Raw genomic sequence first — 20,850 nt, 5'->3', positions numbered from 1 at the left:
TTCTGTAACATGGGGCAATGGCTACCTTGCAAGACTGCTGTGAAGATAGAAGGTAATGCAGGCAAAGCAGCTAACATTAGGCTTGACCTTATAGGTGCCCGGAAGACGCATAGGATTGGTTTAAGGTGGTAAAGGAATAGTGGAGAAAAATACAGACATTAATCTTCCCTGGAAGTGTTTATTACTTGGTCTTAAGTGTTTTCCTAATGTTGAGTGAGTCAGAGAATTATGCTTATCTTTATGAACCTAACCCTGGACTAGATGTGGAGATGGGTGTTGTTACTTTTATTACCCTTTCTTCCCTCTAGGATCATCTTACTTGAGTTGTTCCCTTGCTCTTCTCCCTGCTGTTGCACTGAGGTCATTCATTTCCGACCATCCTTCCCTTATGCTTAGCCTAGGAGTGGTTTTTGGCTGGATTTCGAATTACTTTTTGGTGTAAAGGAGAGGTCCAAGTAAGCTAGGATTCAAACCTCTAGCCTAAGATTGATTTAACAAAATATACACACACCACAAATAACCCAGCAGAACTCCTGACTCCCAGTCCTGTGTTTCAGCCCCTAGATCACACTTCCTGTCTACACTGATGTGAAAATGTCAGTGTTGATGCAGAAATGAAAAAGAAGAAGCCTCTCCTCCCACACACCACCCTGAGCTTTCATCAATGCTGACATATGCAGGCGATGGCTTGTTTTTAATTCAACTACTTAAAAAAAACAACTTCAAAGCATTTGAATTTCAGTAGCTGTGTTCTTTGATTCAAGTACCCATGGAGTGGAACTTTCAAAAGGAAAAATCCTAGTCCTGTGAGAGAAAACATTTTAAATCCAAATGTAGGGAGTTATAGGTCTATGGAGTATACTGGTAGAATCCTGTTCTTCTAGAAGAAAATTGTGGGTTATTGAGCAATTTCAGGAAGGCATCTGTGGCCTTCACCCTCCCCACCCCTGCCCCTTCCCCAAAGTGGGATAACCTGCTGAATCATTCACACACAGTCATCTGTTTTCCTGTGTGATCAAGGGCAACGCGGGAAAAGTGCTTGTCCCCGCTGTTGGGAGTCTGTATACCTTGTATTTGTGGAGCAGGTGTTCCTTCTGGGAATCTTAACTTGCTTCAGTGGGAAGAAGATTTGACACAAAGAAGATTCATTTAGTCTCATGGCGGAGGTTATATATGAAATTATGAAATGACAGATAGATAAGAATGCTATATTTACTTTGGTGCCTTTATTGTAAAATGTTCCCAAATACTAACTGGTTCTAAGAAGGATGTTTTTCAGCATACACATTTTATTTTATTTTTATATATATATATATATATTTTTTAAGATTTTATTTTTTCCTTTTTTTCCCCAAAGTCCCCAGTACATAGTTGTTTATTCTTAGTTGTGGGTCCTTCTAGTTGTGGCATGTGGGACGCCGCCTCAGCGTGGCCTGATGAGCAGTACCATGTCTGCGCCCAGGATTCGAACCAACGAAACACTGGGCCGCCTGCAGCGGAGCGCGCAAACTTAACCACTCGGCCACGGGGCCGGCCCACATTTTATTTTTATAACTGGAGATTTGAAACTTGAAAGGAAAAGCACATAGAAATCCTAAAGATGATTTTCCTGTTTAACTTGGAACCTAGTGCGAGATCCTGGTAGAGTCTATCAGAGGACCTCAGTGAGATGTGGCCATGCTGTTCCTCTTGTATGCATCTGTCCCAAGCAGCTGGAGATAGTACTCTAAAATTCGGTCCATGAACAGGCATACAGATATTGTAACAAATCCCTTCTACATCCATTTTTGCTTTATTTTTATTTCAAGTTTTTCAGCAAAATATGGAAAGGTATTATTTCAGGGTCAGCTTTGCTCTGTTGTATTACTGAGCCTGCATAACCACACCATCTAAATTTAGAACATTGGCACCTCAGCCAATAGAACCCTTTGCAATGAATTTATAATGCTTCTGGCAGAGAATGGCTGTGAATAAACATAAAATAGTATTGGCCAGTTAGGGTCATTTACTTTCAGGGGAAGAAGAAGATACCAATTATTCATTCTTGAAAATTCTATTTATTTATTTTTAAAAGAAGAGTTTACAGTAGCTTATGTAAAACAGTCCCTAAAAATATATGCAACTGGCATGATTCCTGGTGACATTCCAAATAAAAGTTTCCCCAGTTGCTGCAAGGAAGTATGCTTGGAGAGTGACTTGTGAGAGATTGGCCACTGCCTGTGGTATATTGGACAATTGGTGTGTAGACTTTTTGGAACCACACATTACTTCATCTTAGTATGGTCATTTATCTACTGGTCTTAGGTAGATAAACACTGCTAATGTTTTATCTAGATAAATACTAGATGAGTAAATGCTAAATGATGGGATCTTGGAATGCAATGCTTTAAATCTTTGCTGATTCAGAAATGAACAAGAGTTTGATGGCCCTTGCTTGGTCATAGTATCACAGTCACTAAAATGTGTGATTTAACCGTGGAGGCTGAATGGCAGGGACAATTAATTGGGGTTTGTTTTTGGAGTCAGTGATACTGCATGTCACTCTGCTGGCCTAGTGTACCCGCCTTTCTCACTCTTGGGTTCATATATCTGATATCTTCCTAATCAGTTCTCACTGGCAGCCAGCTTCCCTTTCCTTACATATTTACTCTGGTGGACACTCTTATTTTGCTGTTCCTCGTCTCTTTTCCAAATTCTTGTAACAACCCCTTCCCACACGCTCAGCCCACATGCTTCAGTTTCATGGCTCCAGGAGTGGAGAATTTGACATAGGCCCGGCCTTATTTCTTCAACACAGAGATTGCTTTCAGGGAGGTGCATGTTCATTAGTGAAAATGAATCCTAGGATTTTGCTTGGGTGCTAACAGAAAGAGATTCTCTCTTTGTTTCCATTGATCTTGAACTTGGGGGGATATTGAGCTTTAGAATAAAGCCAACCCTTGGAGGCAGAGAAAAACCATCCTTATATTAGGTTAATGTTAGTTGCTATAACAAAGTGGCATTCAATAGTCATAGACGTCATAGTTCCCGTTGGCAGGGAACTTTCCTCCATATAGCAAATCAAGAACCTAGGCTGTTTCCCTCTTCTGATTCTGCCGTTGCCTAGGACCCTGGAGTCCTTTGTGTCCAGTAGTGGAAAGGCAAAGAGAGGGGAAGGCATAACTAAGGTCCAAAAGTGACAGTCATCACTTTTGCTCAAATTTTCTTGGCAAGGATCAGTCTCGTGTCTGTATCTGGATGCAGGGGTGGGAGCTAGGAAATAGAGACTCCAGCTGGACAGTGACGCCTCTGTCCTGGAAAAGAGAATACGTTTTTGGTGGCTAGCTAGCCATCATTGCCATGGTCTTAGTAGTAGTGTTTTCACCTGTGGATCAAGTCATGCCTATCCCTGGTAGGCCTGGTTAGACCTATCCTTGAACTTTTCTGTTATTTAACCAATACATTTCTTTTCTGAGTAAACATGCTCAATTGGGATTTCCTGCCACCTGAATGAGGACTGCCTGAATTTATACATTGTCTGAATCCGGCCTCTATGCAATGCTTCTTATCCCAAGTTCATTGAGCAAAATCACCACCTGCCTTCCCAATGACAACACATCCGCCACCACCTTAGTTCAGTGGCTTTCAAAATGTGGCCCCCAGACCAGCAGCTTCAGTGTCACTTAGAAACTTGTTAGAAAGGCACATTCTCAGACCCTACCCCAGACCTGCTGAATCAGAAACTGTAGTGACGGATCCTCGTAGTCTGTGTTTTAACAAGCCCCTCAGGGGACCCTGATGCACACTCGAGTTTGAGCACCACCGCCCTAATGCTTTTACCGTAAATCCTGTATCTCTGTATTGAATTGTTCCTGTATTGCTGAACGAAAAACTCCTTGGATTAGAATATGTTTAGCAAAAAATGGAGTGCTGCTTTTTATGTTCAGGCCAGAGATGATCATTGATAATAATCACTCACTGATTAAAAAAAAAGAGTGTATCCCTTCTAGAAAGTTAGCTATCAGATCTATGTTAGTGAAACCAGGTAGGATTCTTGGTTGTCTAAATGTGATCTCTGAGTGACTTGGAGTTAACCTAGCTTTCCTACCTTAAGGAGCCCTGGCCCAAATCACAAAAGAGGGTTGTAATCTAGACTCAGAAAGTGTGAAACTTGAAGCATACTGCAGTCACTTGACTGAAAGATTTGGTTGAGAAACAGGGTGAGGGTGGTTTTGAGCGTGCCCACATGACCAAATTGTTTTTCACAAAACTTCTACTGCATAAAATTTGAAATACGACTGTCAGCCTGTTTTTCCGTCTTAATGAATTCCAGACAGTTTGTAGAGTGTGGGAGCTTCCAAAACAGAGGGGCGGAATGACTACGACCAGCCAGCATGTGTTTTGTCACATGGAAGGGTGTCCTGACATAACAGAGTTGTTCCCCTCTTCTGAATCTGCCCAGGCCGTTCACTTCTCTGAGGGAGAGGAATAGACTGCGAGAGGGAAGGGCAGGGCCAATGTCGTGTCAGACAAATAGAGCCTATGGAAAAGTTCTGGACGACTTCTCTACCGGGAAATTCAACCTACCCCTGTGTTTAATCCATTTAGACCCAAGCATTTGGATTGTTTTTTGCTTCCTGCTGACCTTCTCCGGAGGAAAAGGCCCTGATCTGCTCTTGTTGTAATCTGGTGAAGATCTAACCAGTCTAATAAGTCTAAAGTTCTGGGTTTAACCTTCAGTGTAAGAAGGATTTTTAACTTAAATTCCCATTTGACCACCTGCTAGCTTTTTTATCTTTGCACAAGTTGTTCTTGAGACCTCAGTTTCAACAGAGGGCTAAGTGGGGCTAGTGGACAATAATATGATCTAAGTTATAGGACAATTGTGTGGATTAAAAGAAATATGTGGGTAAAGTGCTCAGCCCAAAGCCTGGCTCTTAGTCAGTACTCAATAGCTGGTTCCTTCATTCTGGTTCCCTCTGTATCTACAACATCAACGAGATTTTTGACTTGAAGTAAACTTTTAGTTTTAGACGCTTTAACGCAGAGAAAACAACTCAAAGGCAATCCGTAGGAAAAGAAGAGGGTCCATTGAAGAGAAAGAGGGGGCCTAAGTAATCCCTAAGTTGGATAATCAGCATAGGATCTTAGGGAGTTGATGCAGGTCAAATAGTGGTGAACTGTGGGATGCCTGACACGGAGGTATTTAAAGACAGCACGTGCTATTTACAGGTAAGGCGTTACTTTTGTTGCCAAAACAATCTTTGTCTTTATCAGCATGTTTCCTTTAATCATAATTACAGATGATAGCTAGGTGGAGGGATAAATAATAAGATGCACTAATTGGCATTTCACAACACTGTGCAGTGTAGCAGCTGAGCTCCATTGCTGTATCCATACACACAGCTATCCTTCCTAACTGTCGTGTTTCGACTTTGCCCATAGCGAGTTCCTGCTTTATCTTTTCCCATTTAACATGATAGCCTCTATGTATAGTTATCTTTATCCAATATAAACCATAATGCCCTGTATTCTTGAACCTCAAAATCTTTATATCTTTCACTCTTCTAGGATTTTTCCCTTCTAATAGCACTGTATAGCTATTTTAGAGACTAGAACCTAAGTTTTAAATGTTTTTCTTCACACCAATACAATAACTTGCTTGTCTTTTTTCCAGCTTAATTGAGGTATAATTGACAAATAAGAATTGTGTGTATTTAAGGTGTACACTTGATGTTTTGGTGTGAAATACATTGTGAACTGATCACCACAATCACAGCTTGTTTTTCTTGCTCCTCACAAAGTTTCTCCCCCAAACCTGTGGCTTCACTGGTCACTAGAAAGCAGAAAGGGGGATTCACCTGAGTAGTAACCATCTCTCTCAGGAGAGAAGTTCCCATTATACTGCACACATAAGTGGGTGCCTTTATCAGTTACAGCTTAGGTGTGTTACCTAGATAAGGAGGCTGCCTGCCTCATCCGATTACTGCGAAGATTCAGTGAGGTAATGAGAGAACTACCTGTGGTAGGGGTGCGTAGATGCTGGCTGCTGCTGCTATGCCCTGATTTCTGCTATGCCTGCTGCAAAACTGGCATTACTGCCCCTCTTGGCCTGCTGCTGCGTCCATGTGCCAATACCGGGGTCATTGCTATTAGAGTTTAGGGGGTTACATAAGAATTGAAGAAGTAGTTAAACTGTGCAGGTGCTATTGACTTTCCCATTGCTTTGTCGCTTAAGTAAACAGCAGTTTGATTCTCCATAGTTTAAAAAACCCCAACCATATAGTCAGTTCTCAAATGCTTCGAATATACGCAGCAAGTTTGCAAACCTGTACGTATTAGTACTCAGTTGTAGCCTGGAGGTCTGCTAGACCACTTCCCCCAACTCTCAGCTATTGTGTGTAGAGGAATGGGAACTCATTTGATTACCAGTTAATAGGAGACATCTTCCATCAGAATCCATACGTACATTCATACACACTTGTATAGGATTCTCAAGGTGGTGCTTTTCAGAGTGTTTGCAGCCTTTCTCTGGTATTGTCATGACTAATCGAAACGAGGCTCTTGGTTAAATAGTTCTGGCTGAGTTTTATAAAGAAACAGGGAAAATGAAACTATTCTTCTTTCCGTGGGATTAAAACAAACAAACAAACAAATAGACACACACGGAAGCAAAAGACATGAAGAGTTTGGTTCCTTAGGGTGCGAGCCACTATACTTAGAGAAGTAATGAGCCCAGGAGAGAATGAAGGCTGAGAAGGAAGGTCACAAATGGACCAGTTTGATGGGCTTCTGAGCTCTGCACTTTACTGAGAGAGCAGCATGAATCAGCTGTGTAGGCTAGAGTTGAGAGTTAGGACACCCATCACGAGGGGGAAGAGCCATCCATCGGAGATAGAAAAGGCAGTTTTGGAAGTTTCCAGAGTAGATTCATTTCTTGGGCATCTAAATAGTTGGCAGACGTTAACAGATCTGACTTTTATTTTCTCAGAATCATGGTTTGGGAATTATTTGCAAGATCCTTGGGCAAAGTTTCCTTGCCCTGTGAGGTAAAACAATATTCGGTGAATATTTCTTGAGCCTCCTGTGGAGTCAGAAGGTTATGGTGGGCAGTAAGGGTCAGCCCTAAACCACCGTGGCATTTGGCAAGTGAGTGGCTTCCCAGGGGCCGAGGGGTGATGTGGAACCCAGATCAGATCATCAAGGGCCAGAGATGTTCTTTCTGGGGGAGGAAAAGAGCATTCTTGGTGGTCACATCAGTTACCCTGCGAAAGAAATATATTTCATTTTATTTTTTTTTCTATTGAAGTATAGTTGACCTACAATATTGTATTATTTCAGGTGTACAACATAGTGATTTGGCATTTATTTATATAACAAAGTGATCACCCTAAGACTAGTAACTATCTGTCATCATGCAAAGTTATTACAGTATTGTTGACTACATTCCCTATGCGGTACATTGCATCCCAATGGCTTATTTATTTTATGACTCAAGAAACATATTTTGGACTGATATTCACTGAAGACAGCCTTCAGCTGTCACTATGTTTGAAGCCCTTATTTAAAAAATAATTTACATTTTAAGAAATCAAGCATCTTCTGCCTATAAATAGGCCCATAGGTAATACTTGTTTTTTTGTCTGTCAGTCTCCACTTGCAAGAGGCCCCGTGGGAACAGGGAGTTTGTTAGTTCAATGGGCATCTCCAAGATCCAGGATAGCTCATGTCCAATAAATGTTGAGTATAGAATGACCAAAATGGATGAAGTGTTTCTTGTGTGCTAGAAGGGATCAGTAACTTAGTTTAACAGAGTTCAGGCTCTTTCAGGAAAATGTGTAAGAAATTATCTTGACTCTTTCTCTTATTAGCTATGGGCCCTTGTTGAGTTTTTCTGAGTCTCAGTTTTCTCACCTAAAATATGGGGGTAATAGTATTTCCTTCTTGGAATACCTGTGAAGATTATAGAAGATAATGTTTAAAATGCCTTGTGTATGTAAATGCTCAAAACATTGAGTTAGTAGGGGCGATGATTGTTGTTACTACTATTGGTGCTAAGAGATGAAACAAAGTACAGTCAATTCTCCTTCTTTGTGGTAGGGATGTTGTAAAGTCACCATAAACATTTAATTAATGCATACTGATCCCTTGCTCCTAGGGAAATCCAGGGTTAGGTTTCTGCGACACTCTAGTTCATTACATTTTGTCAACTGATCAATACATTACCTTGTTTTATGTGTATTTCTTTTAAAGATTCTTTATTTAATGTATATTATTGATTCATTAACATTGAACTCATTGCCATCAGCGTTGTAAGTCATCCCTGAATGAAGCTTATCTAAACCGTATTTTCTCCGTATGGCCCATCACAGCCTTCTTTCTCTTAGCAACATTAGACAGCACTTCGGCTCTAGGCTTGGGGCCGTCTTAAACAGTGAGGTCAACCAAGAAAAAACACCAAAATGCAAAAAGTGTGGCACTAAATAGACCTTGTAAAGGACACTTGTTTACAGCATGAAAACTGAAACAAGAAGGCTGAGAGTCACCTTGTTTGACCTCAGTTGGGAATGTATGCGTTGGGTGACTCAAATCTTTCGACTCTCTGTATATGTTTGCAAGTGACTGCAAAAACTCTGTGAATATTGATTTTGGGGTTACAAATAAATTTTAGCGAATAGGTGAGTTCGCAGGTAGAGAATCCACAAATAGTGAGAGTTGACTGTATTAAAAATTGTTTTCTTGCATCTGTCTTTCTCTAGCAATTCTTTCTCTGAGCTGAAAAACTTACTCACTGGGGAAAACGTTTTAAAACTCTGTCTGCTCCAATGTTGTTGAGGCTTATACTTGAAGCCACATTAATAAAGCTTTTCCAGGAACGTGATCTTCCCATTTTTCCCAGTTTATTTGCCAAAAAAATGGCCCATCACTTCCAGATCTTTAAGTTGAGTGAGACTTTGCTTTTTATATTTGTTACTCTTTATTTCGATGTAATTTCTATTGTGGAGTGTGAGAGTGGGGACCCGGGAAGAGAGCACAGAGAAATTACGGGGCCATTACTGAAGAACCCAGCAGATTCTGGCATACGCAGTTTTTGAAATAATCAGGCTCAGCTTACTCAGGGCATACAGGATAAAGGTGATGATTTTGACTTCTTAGTGTATTAAAAATTAGCATATTATAATTATTGGCATAGTTATTATTGTAAACATTAATCGAGTACTTGTTGGGAGTGCTTGGGATTCTTTTAGGAAGGAGCAAAGAAAAGAATTGTTTTCAGTAGACCCAGTAGTTTCAAGTTGCATAGCAGATGGATCACACAATTTAATAACAACCAAGAAACACCAACAGCAATAATAATAACAGAAGCACCTCACAGTTTTAAAGCCCTTACTACAGGCTGTGCCTTGTGTTAGTGCTTTCATTTCTTCTACATTTAGGAAACTGAAACTTACCGGGGTTCAAGTAATGAAAATTATGTTGTTCTGCCTTGCATCTGTAGCCTGCTTTTTGTATTTTTGTACTATATCTATGTGTATTATAAAAAGAGTAGCTCGTTTGGTTTGTATGTGTGTATACAAGTGTGTATACATGTGTGAGAATGTGTCTACCTGTCTGTCTTAATCCTGAGATAAGGAAGGGACCTATGTAATTTTTGTTTCAGATTTTTCCTGTGTTAGAAAAGTCAGGAAACTGAAACAGAAATGAAGAATTTAGATCTAGTCAAATTATACATATAGTAAGGCACCTACTGTGCTAAACATTTCAAATGCTTTATGCAATTTAATGCTAATATGAGGTAGGTAGGATCCCATTTTATAGATGAAGAAACCGAGGCTTGGCCATCTTAACTCACTTGCCTAAAGTCATTCAAATAAGGGTGGAACCAAGACTTAAACTAAGGACGGTCTGACTTCAAAGCCCACCCTCTTATCCACCGTGCTGTGGTGGTGACTTTGTATATTGGGGTATAAAGGGGGAGACGGGATAGGAAGTGATCAGGAGCGACAACTCATGTTGATTTTGGAATAGAAAGAGGACTAGGTTTCTGATGAAGTAAAGACAAGAGACTCTGGGTGTGGTTGAACATCTAAATCCAAGATAAATAAATCTATCTATTAAAGGTGCTCACAGCATGCTTGGCTGTATAGTCCTTTGTTTTCAAAGCTGTGTCTGAAGAAAGAAAAGAATTAGCCTGTTAGGGCTCCAAGAAAGGTGGCAAAAGATGGGATGGTGGATACTTAATCATTTATAAGGGTGTGGTGTGTAAATTGTAAATTTTCCTCATTCCTCATTAAAGATCTTTGAATCTTCCTACTTGATGACATCAAGAAGTCTGGTGTACATAACCATTCTGTGGTCTACCACTGAACATGTCGCTCCTAACATCTTGATGTTTTTCACTCATCTCTCTCTCTCTTTTCTCTCTCTAACCTGAGTTGTTAATTGCTTTTCCTGTGTGTCTTCATAAAGTTGTAGCCAGACTATTCCATTCTGGACTGTTTATCTTTGAATGCCAAAGGTCTTGAAACATCATAATGTTGTGTAATGAACATAACTTCTGCCTTGACATGTGGGTGTTAAAAGCATTAGTCATTGCAAAGTATTGAGTTAAATATTTTCAATAAAATGATATAATGATCTAATAGGAAGAAGTTATAAAAAAATAGTTGATGGCTTTAATGATGAGCATATTCTTAGTGGGTTCTATCAGTGATGGATTAGAGATTCACAAAATGAACATAAAAGCATTCTTACTCTTTATTGGTAGGAGAGGAGAAAGCCCAACAACAAAGAAACCCCACTTAGGGGCTGGTCTGGTGATGTGGTGGTTAGGTTGACACGCTCTGCTTCGGAGGCCCGGGGTTCACGGTTTTGAATCCTGGGCTTGGACCTACACACTGCTCATCAAGCCATGCTGTCGCGGCATCCTACATACAAAATAGAGGAAGATTGGCACAGATGTTAGCACACTGACACTCTTCCTCAAGCAAAACGAGGAAGATTGGCAACAGATGTTAGCTCAGGGCCAATCTTTCTCACCAAAAAAAAAAAAAAAAGCCGCTTAATTCTCATAAGTACAGAAAAGTGTAAGCCACCAGTTTCCAATGCTTCTGCTCCTGGTTAACTATGTAGCAGGTATCTATAACTGCTGTAAGAAATGTTGGAGATTTCCATGAGACATCATCAATAGGGACTCCTGGGCTGCATCTTGTCAGAAAGCCCTTAGCCTTGTAATGACCTATTTTTCGGTAAGCCATCCGCACATCCTTTGCAACACCATCAGAGAGCCAGGGATTTCCTGAGTGAATGAGATGGGTCTTTACCTGTGGAGTTGATTTTATGAAGAGTTTTGGTCAGCGTTAGTCATTGTGAAACCATGTGCCTGCTGCTCTGGTTTATCTCTGTAGACATCTCCCCGTGCCAGATGATTGAGTCCTCATCTCTGCATGTCTCTGGGCATCCAAAGATGTTAGAGGTACGTTGGTTTGCTTCTTGCCGGAGAGTGTGTAGTAGGTACTGGTCTTCTCTGATGGAATACTGTCTAGATAAGTGTTTGGTAATCAATTTAACAGGTTGATGTGTTGTCTTATTTACTGGGGTTGGAGGTTTAAACTGGAGACACTGTGTGTAACTCTCCTTTATTTTGCTGGCAATCTTCAGTTGTTCTGAGCTAAATACCTTTTCCTTCCTAGAGAGGTTGCCAACAAGGGATTGCTTTAATTTCAGAATAGAGTATAAACTGTGTCCATGCACTCTGTTAAACATTTCTCCACAGACTTTTTCAAAGGATATTTTCAAAAGATATCCAAGTCAAAATAGATCAGTTAGGAGAAAAATGTTCTTTTGCGATATGTATGACGTCTTGTGCAAATTGATAATTATTTTCATGATCAAGTTAGGAATTTATGACATTTTGGGGATTGGAGGGTGTGTCAATGGGAGATCTATTTTCACCAGATTTCCTTGCATCTGTGGCGATATTTCTGGAAGGATTAATGATCTCTAGTTCTCTTATGTATGGTTTTGAACGTATTTGTTATCGTTGTTAACTGAATCTGTAGATAAAGACATAGTTTTGAATGGGAGCCAAGTAACCTGTTGATGTAAAGTCTGTTTTACCTTTTATGATTCCCATCATTAGCACCTCCCTCCTTCCTGGCTGAATTCCCCGTCATTTTAAATAGGCAGCAATTACTGGTTTGTTAAAGCAGCTGGCTCCTGCTGCCAAGGTTCCTATTAATTATCACTCTATCTCTAATTTAGCCTTCCTAGTGTTGAGAGAAGGTGCATGTAAGCGTGTGGCAAAGCGGCTGCAATCGCTTCTTCCTAATAATCTCCTTTCTGAGACGGTTCAGTGGACTCAATGTTCAGCCAAAGGGCCGAGGCGGCCCTGGTGAGTGTTTTCAACTCTTCTGTGGGTTGTTTGGTCAGTCAAGGTTGGTGTGGTTTCCTTCTCCCTTTGACTCTGACCTGAGTAACGCTAATGGTTAGCATTTATGTTGGGAATTCAGACCTATTCCTGGTCCGTCTCTGAACTCAAATGGGACACGTTGAAAATACTTCGGTGGTGTTCCCACGAGCTATTTTCTCTACCTGGGAAAAGGAGACCATGGAATTGACTCTGTGCCTGTCTTTGAGAAGGTAATGCAAATGCTGACCAACGTAACTCAGTTTACGGGTTCTTGTATACCAGATGTGTTTTCAAGAGTGATAAATTGTCATTCAGTATAATACTGAGTCTTTGGTTCTTGTCATTCACAAATGGCTAGATTGCTTTCTGTTTGTTTTCAGACACGTTCAGCTCACTTGTTTTAGTGAACATTTTTTCAGAAGTTCCACTGGATCATTTGATTAGGTTTGGAGTGCTTATGCTTCCTTTTCCACTTTCTATGTTATTTTTGGCAATATTGGCGATTGAAGCTGTTGAAGTGATTCACTGCAAAGTGAATTAATTTTCCACGTTTTCAAATGTGTTTTCCAGTCGCCCTCAAGATCCCCCCACCATATGATTCTGCAGTTGTAGTTGTCATGCTTGCTGGATCAAATATAAATGCTGATGTCACTGAATTTCTTAAATTACAGCTGGTGGGGATTAACAGAAATTGTAAGAGAATACCACTTCCTCATTTTGCTATTTTCTTGACTAATTATTGTCCTTTCAAGTCCTGTAGGAGGATGGGGATGTGGAAGTTCTCTGTCTTGAAGTTAAAACAGCAATTTTCATTTTCCTTTTTCTGTTAATGCTATTCTTCAAAAATAATTTAGTGTTTAGGATGCTGCTCTGCTGTGACCTGTAGTAACTTCAGACAGACTTTCCCCGCCCATGGTTTTGCCCGTCGGTTGTCTTCTATCCTGGGTGAAGGGTTTTGAATGCTTCCCTTAAGTGAGTTTCCTTATATAGAATATTTTTACTCAACAGTCTTTCGCCAACTCCAGGCTGTTAGTGCTACTAGGTGAAGGGTTGTGATTCCTTTATTATTTTTTTCCGGAGCCTTTTGTTCTTTAAGGAATGCCTGGCTCTGTCCCCCATTGTTTTCTTGTTTAGAATCTGAGTGTGCTTTGTGGCAGTTCTGATGGCTCAACATCCTCAAACATTTATTCTTCTGGCTTTCCAGCCCTTGTTCTAGCAGTTGGGGTCTGGGGGTGAGGCCTTCTTGTCACTCTCTGTGCGATGGCTTTCTGAACCTTGTCTTGGGAGTTCTCTGGGCGGGACGTTGGAGGCCACCTGAAGTGTGCGTAAATGGTGGCCGAGCACTGCACGGTGGCAGTATTGATCGAACTGCAGCCCCATGGAAGCAGAAATAGAAAGGGTTCAGCATTTGCACTTTCCTCTGGTGGTGTTTTTGCTTATTTCGTGTATTTGGAAAAGGCAGCCGTATGCAAACTGCTGACTTATTATTTTCCCTGGAATGGAAACCATTTGGATTATTTCAATGAGTTTTAGCTAAGATTTGTTTGTTCACAGTATTAGTTTTGTTTTCTGGTGTCCTGTTTAGAATAAGACCAGAATGTGTCTTTTTACTTTATGGAAATAAGTGCTACTTGGTGCCTTGGGATTTTGCAAACCATGAATTTGAAAAATCATGGGTTTACTCCGGAGTCAAAATGGAAACTCTTTAGTGAAAATTATAGATACATAAATATTTCCATTTTTGGTGAATTAGTTTCTTTGAAAAAAAATGTTTTTTGGCTAAATTATTTTAAGACTTCAGAACAGTTTGTTTTCCTGGTTAATTTCCCCACTAATTAATTCTTGTAATTTTTGAAGAGAATAAGAGATTAAACAGAAGAATTGCAGACCAAAATCTACACTACACTATTTGTTGTGAGACGGTGACTGGTTCTTTTCTATTACCTTTTATGGTAGAGTGGATTTAGCTTAAATTTTAGTAGTAAAATTTGGACTAGCAATAAAAGCAGAATTTCCTTACTATAAGAACTATTAAACACTGGTTTGAGTTTCTGAGTGTAAGTTATGGTTGTTCAACCTCTGGAAAATGTGCACTATAGGATCTGTATCCACAGCCAACATTTCCTTCTACCATTGTGATGCTAAGTACTTTGAATTGAGATTTGGGAATGGGCATAGCTATCTGAAAATATTTCAAATATCACTATGGAATGTACTAGAATGAAGTGGGCGAAGATAATAGTTAGAAATTGGTTGAATTGTTTGGAATGAGATATTTTTTAAAGAAAGACTTTTTATATGTATCTAGGGAATGTCACTAAAATAAGAAAATGAGATTTCAGTAGCTGAGGGGAGGTGGAAATTGGAAACATCCTGTGAGGTGGTAAGAGGAGCTATGGATTAGGCATCGAGTAAATTGTAAATTTCACTAGGTTGACGAACATGAATGTTTTCATTTATCATTTTATCCCAACAAATGGAACCCTGTAGCACCGAATAGTTAATAAGTGTTGAATGAATATGTGTATTGGGAAGCCTGGTTCCAGGCCCAGCTTTGCTGCTAACTAATCGTGTGACCCTGAGCTAACTATTTATGAGAACTCTGTTTCGTCTTATGTACGATGGAGGGTAAGGCCTAGCTCAGGGTGACTATGTGGTACTCTGCTGCTCCCTCTCTCAGTGATACAATGGTAGATTTTGGCAACGTTTCCCTTGCTCTGTCCTGTGAACCCGGGAGGAGCCTTGGGCCATTCTGAGTTCAGTGCACCAGGCTTTCACAACTCACCATGGATACTAGAGACAAAACTTATTTGCTGTCTCAGAAGGACCTTCTCTCTGAGGTCCCTTACTGTGGTTCCTTGATTTTGGGTCATTTTATTTTTGATATCTCAAGTCCAATTACAAGTAGGCAATATTCTATGACGTTTCTTGGTTAGCAGGTGTTCACTTAAACAATAGTAATGACAACAGCACACACCATTGTCTGTCAATATATTTTTTTTTTAAAGATTTTATTTTTTTCCTTTTTCTCCCCAAAGCCCCCAGTATATAGTTGTATATTCTTTGTTGTGGGTCCTTCTAGTTGTGGCATGTGGGGCGCTGCCTCAGCGTGGTTTGATGAGCAGTGCCATGTCCGCGCCCAGGATTTGAACGAACGAAACACTGGGCCGCCTGCGGCGGGGCACGCGAACTTAGCCACTCAGCCACAGGGCCAGCCCCTCAATATTTTTTCTGGTAGATTTAGCAGATATAGATAGAACAATGAATGGGTCCAGACAATATTCCCCCAGTGGCGTAAGAGATCAAGAAATGATTATATTAGCAAAGTTTTTCACTTTTACTCTCCCAAGTCTATTTATCCATCTAGGAAGTGATTGTTCAACACCTACTACATGCCACACACTATGCTAGTGATAAAATGGCCAACCCATTATACATGAGCTCTGCCTGCTTGTAATACTCAGTGATGTAAATATGGTGCTAGGTCTGTAATTGTACCTTTGGGGACAAAATATCGAGGGGTCAGTTCTTCTGAAGGTAGAGGGGAAGAGTAAAATCTTAGGGAAGAATTCAATGAAGTTTGAGTTCATTATTGAAAGGCAACTGCTAAGCAAATGAGAGGAGGGCATTCTGGGTAGATGGCAACATGGAAGTATAGCCCAGTATGTTGTCTTTGGGAGAGTGTAAGCTTTTGAGCATGGCTGGAGCGCCAGGGAGCATGGCCGGATTTAAGCAGAGGAGTAGCACTCTGACTGCCAAATGAAGAACAGGTTGGAGGGTGGCCAGGTCTAATGTCACAGAGGCCTGTTAGGATGGTTCCAGCTGAACAGTCTTTGTGAGAAATGATGATGCACACGCACTGTTCAGCCCTGAAGAGAGGTTGTGATGCAAAAGGATACAAACCTTGGTCACAGATTTCAAGGGCAAGGAGGGTAAAAGTAAGACTGTGTGCACACTCCTTACTGGTGACAAGAATGATTGTTCATTCATTAATTCATCACACAGTTGAGTGTCTATTCTGTACCACACATCTTGGAAAGACAATGGTGAATAAAATAAACATGGTCCTTGCCCTCAGGAAGCCTGTGTTCTAGTGGGAGGCACAGTCAAGTAAATAAGCAGTTATAGATTACTGTGTATTCTTTGTAAGTTACATGAGCAAAATTCTAAGTGTCCATTCTATCTACAGACCACCCCCTGCATCACCTCTTATCCTGCAGCTAACTCATACTCTACCAACATGCTTTCTGCTTTCTATAGTAAGTTTTGAGGGTAAAGTTAGGCCATTGTATTGTATATGTGTTGTATTGCTCCTGCTTACACGCACACACACACACGCGCGCGCATGCTGATTAAAGACATCTGTCTTCATTCTAGAGGTAGACAAGCACCTAGAATTTGAGGGTTTCCATAGGTAAATCTGCTTCAGGTAAAGTTCCAGATATCTTCCGATATTTTTCTGAACTCTGATGTTTTACGTGAAATAATCCTGGCTCTTTAGTTCCAGATCCAAGGAGAAAAATCTTGGCTTTTGTGGTCCTTCCATGCGTAATTGGATCTTGAATCTGGCTTTGGTGGCTGCTTCAAATTGGCCCTCATGTCTGTGTTCCAGGTTACTGCCAGTGTTTGGAATTCATGTGCAGGAACAAGAATTTGCCTTAGGGCAGCAAGACTGGTAGACATTAGATAAGTGGCTTATTTTAAAAGAGATGTTTTGGTACAGAAATGGCAAGCAAGTTCTTCCCCTAAATAGAAATCTTCTCCATATTCTCCATCCAACCTTTGGATTTTAAGGAGTTAAAATTTAGCTGGATGGATCTGATAAAAATTCCTAGGAAGCCGTTCTGGGTTCAAGCACTGTTCTTTGAAGATGATTCATTCTAACGTGTTACAATGGTAATCGCAGCTGGCTTAGGTGGGAGGTACACTTTTCCCATTTTTGCATGACTCGGAGAGGTGGTGTATTGTTGGGGCTAAAACTCTAGAGTTGGACTGTCCTGAGTTTGAATCCCAGCCACATTGATTAGCAGCTGTGTGAGTTGGGGTAAATTACTAAGATTCTCTTTTTCCCCACCTGTAAGAGGAGGTAGTGGTTAAGCATGTAAGCCCTTTGTTAAACCAGCCTGGGTTTGACCCTCAGCTCTGCTACTCCATGACATTGGCATTGGTTCTCTTTGTATCTTGTTTTCCTTATCTGTAAAGTAATACTACTGCTACTACTAGTTCCCACCTCATAAGGATGTGGTAAGAATTAAATGAGATAATGCACATAGAGGCTTAACCCTTTACCTCTCATCCATTTTTTTACTCAGATAGATGTATATGGGTGCTTATACAAATACAGTGAATGACACCCTTGGAACATGAGTGTAGAAATAGTTACATAAATTTGATGGAATATTGTCTCCTAATTTGTTATACCTATATGTAAGCAATGGGACCATCAAATTGAGATTATGTTGACACCTGAGTAAATAATGCAAAGTTTCTTGAAAATTCTGAAATGTTCTAGTGTGGCTTCTCCCCAGAGGGAACTATTAATAATGACACATTAATGGGGAGGTATGCATTCCAGAGAATCCTGAAAAGCTCATCATCTTTGGAGGAAATTACCTCATTCCTCTTAGAGTCACCTCTCCAGGGAAGGTCGTTCCCTATGGCTGGCCTGGTTTTCCAAATAGGAAAATAAACACATCAAGTGGTTAGCTTAATAACTTAGACTGATTTCATTGTACTTACCATTTAGGTTAATTTTTAAGTAGGTTTGGTCCTTAAGCTATTAGACTAGTTGGAGACTTTGAGAGAATTAAATCCAAGACTGAGATCCTTTCAATTGAGCCCGTATTCACTGAGTATGTGCTGGGCATAAAGCAGCTGCATAGGGGTAGATAGGAATTTAAAGTATGGTTCCAGTGCTCAAAACCTCCAGTGTTAACTGGAGCAGTAAGCTAAGAAACGATTATGACAAAAGACAGAATAAATACGGTCAGAGTCGAAGGCAGGTAAAGCCAGGTCCCAGATGGTTGAATGTAGGAAGTGATTAAATCTGAAGAAGTGGAGGAGGAATGGATTATATTAGGAATGGCTTCCTGGAGGGTCATATTGGAGAGAACTCTACAAAGATGAGAATGATTTCATTTGGGAAATGACATGTTCTAGGTGTAGGCTTAGCATTAACAAAGACTTGGAGGTGGCCACAGTTTGAAATGAATATGACATTTAGACATGACAAAAATATATACAGCATGGTAACTGGTCACACTCTTTACTTTTGTGTGTGACTGTTTGTGATCTAGAATTTCCAGATCAGAAACTTGACTTTATGTAGGTGGAGCTGGATTCATTCCATGTTGGTTTCCTAAATAAGTGTCGCGCACCTGCTGTTGTTACGTATGAGGCAACCCAGAGAGACTTGGACACTGTGTAGGGACTCTTACAGTTGGTCAGTTAAAAACAACTGAAAGTCACTATTTAAATATGTTTTTCTTTTCTTCCCTGAAATGAACATTTCCAGTGATGTCTGATTTAAATTGGGCGAAATCAACAACGGAAGGATTTCATGAGAAGCTTCTTGTGAGGCACTCTTGAGTCTTTAAGAGACTTGGAAGGCCAGCTTAACTCATTTCCTGTTGGGGTGACACTTGTTTGTTAGACTTGGCCCAAATCAGGGTTAATAGCCTTAATGGTTTTGAATGATTCCAAATGATTCTCCAGCAAGTGTGCCATTAGCAAATGGGGAGGTTTTTACAGATGACAACACGCACGTACCTGCTTTAGCCATCATAGATTTAAGAGAAGAGCTGTAGATTCAGTTATGAAAATTTGTGATCTTGGAAAGTAAGAGTTACTATTGCAGTAAATACTAAAATATTTTTCAACAGCTCTTTACTAGTAGTTTTTTTTTTTTGGAAATGATTGCATGTGAAATTAATACCATTTAAATATGGCACCAGCATTCGGAACTTGTTGAGATCACCCCAACTTCTCCGGCAAATGAATTAAAATGGGACAGGGTGTTCACATTGGTGAGGAGATAATAAGGCATGTCGTGAAGAGCATTGGATTGGGTGGCATGCCCAGTAGCATGCGAGAGACTGCTAAGACTGGGAATGAAAGCTTCTTCATTTTTCAGTTTGTATGTTGGGCCATAAAGCTCTAAATTGGACTGGAAATTAGCAAGGCATTTCATGACTCTTGGTATTTCATTTTCGTAAATTAGGATTAGCATGTGTCTTTCAAGTTGGGACAGATAGTTCTTTGTGGATGTTTTTGCTATTTCAGGTGCTGGTGGGGTGAGAGAGAGCCTGGATGCAAACCTTTATTGGCTTCTTGAACATGAAAGAGCATAAACTGTTTATGTTAGTTTGGATCTGTCTAAATGTTACTTTTTTCCTTGATGGCTGGGCCAAATATTATGTAGTTTTAATATCTGCCCTTGGTTCCTGCTGCCTTGTTTTTGGCCACTCTTAATATCTTCCTTTATATATCTGTCATTAAGTTATAATTGAAGCTTCGTGTTTTATATTTAGAATGATGCATGGAGGCTCAGCCGTGCCAGCCATTCAGGCTTAGTGGCAAATATTGGTTTATGCCAGAAAGTTTTTGAAATCTGGTCTTTTTTGGGGATGTCCAATCTAAGCAAACCATCCCCTTCTACTCTTAAGCCGAAGGGCACGGGGAAGCCATTCAGAAGTGATTTCTGCATCTGTACGTGTAAGAGCGTCTTGTTTCTGATAAAAAAGATTGGCTTGCTAGTTCACTCTTCAATCCAAAGTCACATAGCCTCAAAGGGGATTGCTTTGACAAGTCTTTATGTCACTTCATTCCTTCATTTACTGACTTTCTCACAGGGTATCAGTGAATGCCAGTTCTAGAGTGGGCACATAGTGATGGTAGATGACACCCAGGCCACAAACTGCTTCGCAGGGGCTGCCAGGGACTATCAGACATTTCACAGCTCTTGAATTCTCTGGATTTGGGCCACTTTTGAACTCCATCCATCAAGCCATATAGCCAGTTATTCAACTAATATCTACTGAGGTTTTACTGGGTGCCAGGTGCTCATCTAGGATCAAGGAATAGAGCAATGAACCAAACTATTGAAAATCCTTGTGCTCATGGAGCTTACATGAGGGAGAGGAGGGAATTGTAGAAATAAATACATAAAAATAAGTGAAATATATAATATGTTAAATGGAGGTAAGTGCTATAGAGAAGATAAAGCATGGATGGATTTGGGGTGACTTGTCACTTAAAATTGAGTGGACAAGGGAAGCCTCACTGAGAAAATGACCTTGGAGGAAAGATCTGAAGGAATTGAGAGTGTGGGTCATGCTAGTATTTGGCGGGAAAGCTCAGCAGGCAGAGGGAAGGTTAAGTCCATAGGCCCTGGACAGGAGTGTGCCCTATTCACGAACAGCACGATGGCTACAGTGGCTGGGACAGGTTGAGCTAAGGGA

General features: G+C 40.5%; 1 protein-coding gene across 10 annotated transcripts in view; it reads left to right on the top strand.

Moving 5' to 3' along the window:
• The window catches only part of MITF (melanocyte inducing transcription factor), a 210,084-nt gene that overhangs the window by 8,699 nt on the left and 180,535 nt on the right, over positions 1–20,850 (top strand). Inside the window, exon 1 of one of the 10 annotated variants that reach the window (XM_070576826.1) lies at positions 11,346–11,455. The exons of 6 other annotated variants lie outside the window; for them this stretch is intronic. The gene's annotated coding sequence lies outside the window, so the exon portion shown is untranslated. Of the gene's footprint in view, positions 1–11,345; positions 11,456–12,189; positions 12,374–20,850 lie in introns of those variants that run through there. 3 more of the 10 variants (XM_008520166.2, XM_070576831.1, XM_070576824.1) reach the window with 3 other exon arrangements.

Source organism: Equus przewalskii, chromosome 15 (assembly GCF_037783145.1).
Source record: "Equus przewalskii isolate Varuska chromosome 15, EquPr2, whole genome shotgun sequence".
NCBI classification, from domain to species: domain Eukaryota; kingdom Metazoa; phylum Chordata; class Mammalia; order Perissodactyla; family Equidae; genus Equus; species Equus przewalskii.
This window is presented reverse-complemented; position numbering and strand designations above follow the sequence as displayed.